Here is a 6,149-nt window from a genome sequence, read left to right on the forward strand (position 1 = left end):
AAACCTTTTCCTCACTAAGCTATGTTCATGACATTCGCTCCTCTCCCCCGAAGTCTGAGTCCCATCCGACTCTTTCTCCTAGTCTTAACATCTCTTATTCTGCTAATGACGTGGAGCTCCGAAGTCTATTAAACTTGTCCTCTATTGCTTGTACTTATATCCTTACTATTTCTAAGGTGAGGTTGGCCGTTTCAATTGTCCGGCGCTGAGTGTTGGCTAACTGTCTGAGCTCTATCGCTTCCTTCTGGTATGCCAAACTTGTAGCTTTAGCATTGCCATTTGTTCCCACAGTCCGCTGATCTGTTTATACAGACTTTGGATATCAAGTTCTGTTTCCATCAAGAGATTATGAGTACCTTCGACCTTGAGCCTTCTTCTCGTGGCCTCTTGTCTTTCGCTGGTGTCTTTTCCTTCTAGCTCTTTCTTTGTTCCATCTTTTTGTGGGTAGTATACTGCAGAGATTTTCTTTTCTCTGTGCATCTTGCACTTGTTATTGACGTACTGCTTTCAGTGCTATAGGGCAGAGTCCTGGTATGGGACATGCTTTGGACATTCTCATGGGAAATATCCTAAGCCTTCTATATTGGAAAAGTGTTTTTGGCATCTGTCATTATAGCTTACTATCCAATATAGAGCATAGTACTATGCTTTTACCTCTCTATCTCTGAGTTCCTTATCTGTTGGCCCTATGAATGAGTATTATAGACTGATTGGTGTGATTTGCTGTAATGGGCTATTGCTTCAACCTTTGTGTGGTATAAGGGCAGTGTCTGTGCACTACCTCTTGCTATTAAAAGTGATCGTTACCTAGGCCGGGCATGCCTGTGTATCATTGGTAGAACAGTGAGAAAGTACTTTGTATGTTTGTGAAGTTATATGTGAAGTACCAGGTTTTGTCATATTCAGGCAAATCACCACTCCACTTAGCTCAGTATTGAAGGTTATCATAGAAGAAGCGGGAATCGATTATCATGTAGAGTTCATATTCTGGTTCTGCATCTAGTTTACTCGGATGAGGAGGAATAATCTTTCATGGAATGTATTGTGTATTCACATTAAAAGAGGTAGATCGAGTTCATAAGCTCCAGAACCTACTCTTTCTAATATCCACAACTGTCTGATTCTCTTGTAAACTAATTTCTTTGATAGTTACATTGTATGAGTATTTTTCGGTAGTAACCACACCATATCACCTGACAGTAAATTCGGATTGGGTCTGCAGTGTTTGTCGTAATTTTCATTTTGTTATTATTGCATGTAATTTATTTCGTATTGTAACATGTCATGTAATATTTTCATATCTGTCTTATCTGTAATCATTCTACTGATCTTATAATTTGTGGACTGATTTTCTGAGAGTTGTCTGTAGTTTGCGAAGAATGGTATAATCCTGATCGTTTCTTATTATCTGTTATTGTATGCAAACTTGGCCATTGGTAATAGTTCTTGCTAATTATCTTGTTGATAATTGAAGTAGGCCCGTAGATATTGCTTGAGTATGACATTTACCTATTCGGTTGGTCTGTTAGTCTGTTGGTGAAATGTAGTACTCATTTTATTCTGTATTTCCATTTCTCCTGTTATTTTTCTTCATATTTCTGATGTTGATAGAATTCCTCGATCTGTAATGATCTTTTTTAGAAGGCCATGCAGTTGGAATATCTCATAGAACAATATCCTTATAATGTCTTACATTATTATACCTTTTCTGACTAAAACAAATTAACTCATTTTGGTCAGGTAATTCACTGCGACTAATATGCTATCATATTCTTTGGATTGTGGTATGTTCCTGATGAAATCTATAGCAATAGTTTCTCAATGACTTTTTAGAACTTCATTCGATTTCAGTAATCTGTAGGAGCCGTATTTAGCTGTTTTCTTTATTTGACATGTGTGGTAGTTCTTTACATATCTTTTAATATCATCGCACAATCCAAGCCAATAGAATGTTCTTGTGATAAATTCGGTGGGTTTAGATGATTCCCCATATTCTACCACGGGAATATCATGATGTTGTAGTATGATATTCATCTTTATCTTTTCTTCTGGAATTTATTGCTTTCTGTCACACCACACATTTCCATCCTTGGACTGGCATAAGCCCAGTACGATTCCTGTTATTTTTTATCCTTTTTCCAATGATTTGCGTATCATCTGGATTGTTTTAACTTCTTTGTTTGCCTTCTTGATTCCTTTTTCTTCATTCGAAGTGAATTCGATAGTTTTTATTGCCTTGAAGTAGGTTTTTGGTAACGATGTTCAGGTCTTTTGTTTTATTCTTTAGTAGCTCTTTGTTTGCAGTTTGTCACTTACTATTTGCATGAGAGCATCTGGCTTTCCACTTGCCTTTTCTGGATAGTATTGACTTATGAAGTTGTATTTGCGCAGATGTTCCATCTATTGTATCGGGTGGTCATTTAATTCCTTTGTGGTCACGAATGGGACTAAATTCATGTAATTGGTGAGGACTAGAATAGGATATTTGTAGTTCAGAACGTATCTCCTCCATTACTGCAATGCTTAAACTATTGCTAGTAGTTTATTTGTAATGTCGGAGTTGTATTCTGCTGGGGTCATTGTCTTAGATTGGTAAGACTTTGGTCTCCATTTTTTGTCTTTGCACTGTTGTGATAATATTCCTGAGTATATATATTTTGAAACATCCATTGCGATCCTTGGAGTTCAATTTTGGTCAAAATATACCAGTATCAGGAATGAGGTCAGATATGTTCTGATATTATCGTATGCTTTTTGTTCTGTCTCCTTCTAGTCCTATTTCTTATCTTTCCTTGTCAGATTATAGAGTAGCTTAGCCAGTCTTCTAAATCCTTCTATGAACTTTTGGTAGAAATTACAGAGCTCTGTGAAGCATTGAATGTCTGTTTTGTTTTTGAATTTTGCCCTTACACATATAGCTGCTGTTTTGACTAGGTCGACCTTGACCCTACCTCGATTGATGATAAACCCGAGGTATTCGGTTGCTTCTTCATAGAATTTGCATTTTGTTGGTTTGATTTTCATTATCTATCCTCTGATTAAGGCCATGATGTTGCCAATATGTCCTTGATATTGTTGCATGTTTTTCGAGTAGATGAGTACATCTTCCAGGTATACAATGTAATATATGTTGAGGTATTGGTTCAGTACTTTGTTGATCCATCGTTAGAATGAAGCTGGTACATTGGTTAACCTGAAGAGCGTAACTCGGTATTTGAACATTTCATATCTTGAGGCAAATAATTATGGTATTCTATTTATCTACTGCCTTGATGTGGATGTTGTGGTAGAGGTCTTTGATATCCAGTTGTGTGAAGTACTTTGCTGATCGCAATCTGTTGAGTGATTCTCTAATCAACTACAGTGGGTATCAATTCATTTTGGTAACCGAGTTGAGGGCTCTGTAGTGGATGCAGAGTCTCATTCTTCTATCTTTTTTCTTGACCAATAGTATAGAAAATCCTCCTGATACGAATGATTCTTTTATCCATCTCCTATCTAGGTTTTCATTAATGGATTTTCTGAGTTCTTCAAGTTCTGCTTCTCTCAATGAGTATAGCTTTTTATAGGGAATTTCCTTCAGCTTTCCTGTCTTTTCGTCTTTCTCCAGCTGAATTTCATGGTCAACTCTTGGTCTTCTTGGTGGTAGCCTTGTAGCTTACTCTTCTTGGGCTAGGCCTGTGAACTGATGGTATTGTATAGGGACCAATTATGTCCATTGCTTTTTCCTTTGACATTTCTTATCTTAGATTGTTAGCTCAATGCTGATATTAATTCTTGCTAGGACCGCTTTCTTGTCTTCCTATAGATATTTGAGAATTCTTGTAGTTTCTCCTCTTCAATAATATCATTTGAATGCCTTTACCATGATTTCTTTGATTTCGATTTTTATTATTGTATGGGGCTGGGTTTGGTCTGTCCTGCCAAACCCTTTGTCTGCTCTTATAGTTTGGTTTAGTTGATCTACTTTATGGAGTTCTTCATTGTTCATTTTTGCAATAATCAACTATGTAATTCGAGTGCCTTTTTAGACTTTGTAGTCTTCATGGTTCAGGCTAGCTAGCACTACTTTGATTTCCCCTATATAGTGCATATTAATTACCCCAGTCTTAGTTATGAGTTAATGTATAATTTCTAAACTGCTGCTGGGTACTATCCACCCATAGGTACCTGTTAGTAGTCTAATGATAATTCCAGTCCCAATTGTTGCCTGCTCCTTGGCAGGTATCTTGGCCCTCTCATTGCCATATAGGTCATGTCCTGCCACCTACTTGGTACTCTTAGTAAGCACTTTAGCCTTTTGGTCTAGTATTTGTATCTCAACTCTCTTATCTTACTACATTTCGATGAAATTTGCATGCAAATTTCTTCCCTTCTCGTATTAGCATTGAGCAGGCCACTGGTAAACTGTTGTAATATTGGGTAATACATCATGTACTTGTATAGGTCATCTTGTTCTTGTTCGAGTCAATTGTTAGGTTGTGTCTTCTTAACTATGGCATCTAGAGAACTATGTCATGCTTGTTAAGATAGTTCACTGGGAATGTTGTTGTTTTCCTATGACTGTTAATATCTATAGGCATTTCCGCTATACGGGTTATAGGGTCCATGGTGCTTGGCTTCCTGTCTGCTCAGTAGACCAGTCTCACTTTGATTGCTTTCTTGGTGTGGATGAGATATTTGTTGCAGACTTTCTGGTCAAGGAAATATTTCGTTGCTCTCGAGTCAAGCATTGCATATATCATTGTTTCTTCATGCTATTGGTTGTATATCTTTGTCTTGACTATCACATGATTTCCGTCTTCATGTTTGTTCTATCTATCGTGCCATATAGTAGTTCGCTAATGCGATGAGTTTTCCTGGTCCACATCTTGTGTCTCCCTGACTACCGTTTACTTCCAATTCTGGTCTTTTTCTGTATTTTGTCTTTAATGATTATCTCATCAGTGATGCTCTTCTGGTGACAACACTCTGCTCTCTGTCTTTGTCGCTTGTAGTTAGAATATTTCATTTGAGATCCTTGATGACCCAACTATCACAAGTACTATACTGTATTTCCAATTGTTTCATACTGTAGCTAACCAGCTTTCCTTCTTGCTGGCCCATCTTGTAAACTATTTTGATATTGTAAATTATTAATTGGAATTTTCCCTTACTGCATGTAGCCATTCACTACAGTTTCTTAAGAGGATAATGTAGAGGATTGTATTGTCAAATTCTGCCTCTTATTCCAATAGTCGACATTTGTTCCAGTAGGCTGAGATTGTCTTTTTCCTTTGTTAGTGTTTATTCAAATTTTGTCATCCTATTTCATTGGTATTAGGGTTACCGAACTGAGGTTATAATTTTGCCTTGAATTTTACATAAGTAACTGATTTTCTTTGTTTCCATCCTTGCTGACGGGGCGTGATCCATTACCCCGCAAGTTCCTTTAATAGTGATTCTACATAGGAACTTTTGATCTCAGTGTGGTGTTCTCCATATCCCTTGACCATGAAGTATCTTTTGTATTATGCTAGGAATAGTGGTAATTTATATTTAGCTTCTTCATCTGTATCTGGTTTCTTTGCTTTTGGTCATTAGACATTCACTTGTCCTGCTATTGTCTTTCATGTTACTGCTAAAATTGCCCGAAACTGAGTTTCAGTCATTCATCAGACATTGGTTCCTGGTGCCAGAGCAGCTAGGCCCAGTGGCACAGATACTGCTAATCGAAATGTCCTGCTGGGTCGTGGAGTTCCTGCCTGTAAGCTATTAACTGGTGATTCGTTTTCTGATGTTACTGGAGTTGTGGTTCTTCAGGGCTCTGCTGAGACGTATTTTAGCTATTGCTAAATCCCGCTGGATTAAGATTTTAATCATTGATGTTGATATCTTCTTCCCTATCTAGGTTGAAGGAAGTCATCTTGTATTGTCTGGTATCACTCTAGATAAGGCTTTGTAATGTAACAATTGCACTTTGGATAGTTAGTTCTGGGTGACAGAGAGGGATACTTTTCTTCTTTTTTTGTCTTATGATAGCTCTTAGGCCTATGCCTATGTTACTGATAGTACAAGGCCTCTGTCTTCTATCTATAATACCTATCATAAGCTTTCTCTAACTCTATCTTGTAAAGAGTCCTCTGGGTATGATAGAGATGAAGGTTGTG

This window comes from Tuber melanosporum, assembly GCF_000151645.1.
Source record: "Tuber melanosporum whole genome shotgun sequence assembly, scaffold_72, strain Mel28".
Lineage (NCBI taxonomy): Eukaryota > Fungi > Ascomycota > Pezizomycetes > Pezizales > Tuberaceae > Tuber > Tuber melanosporum.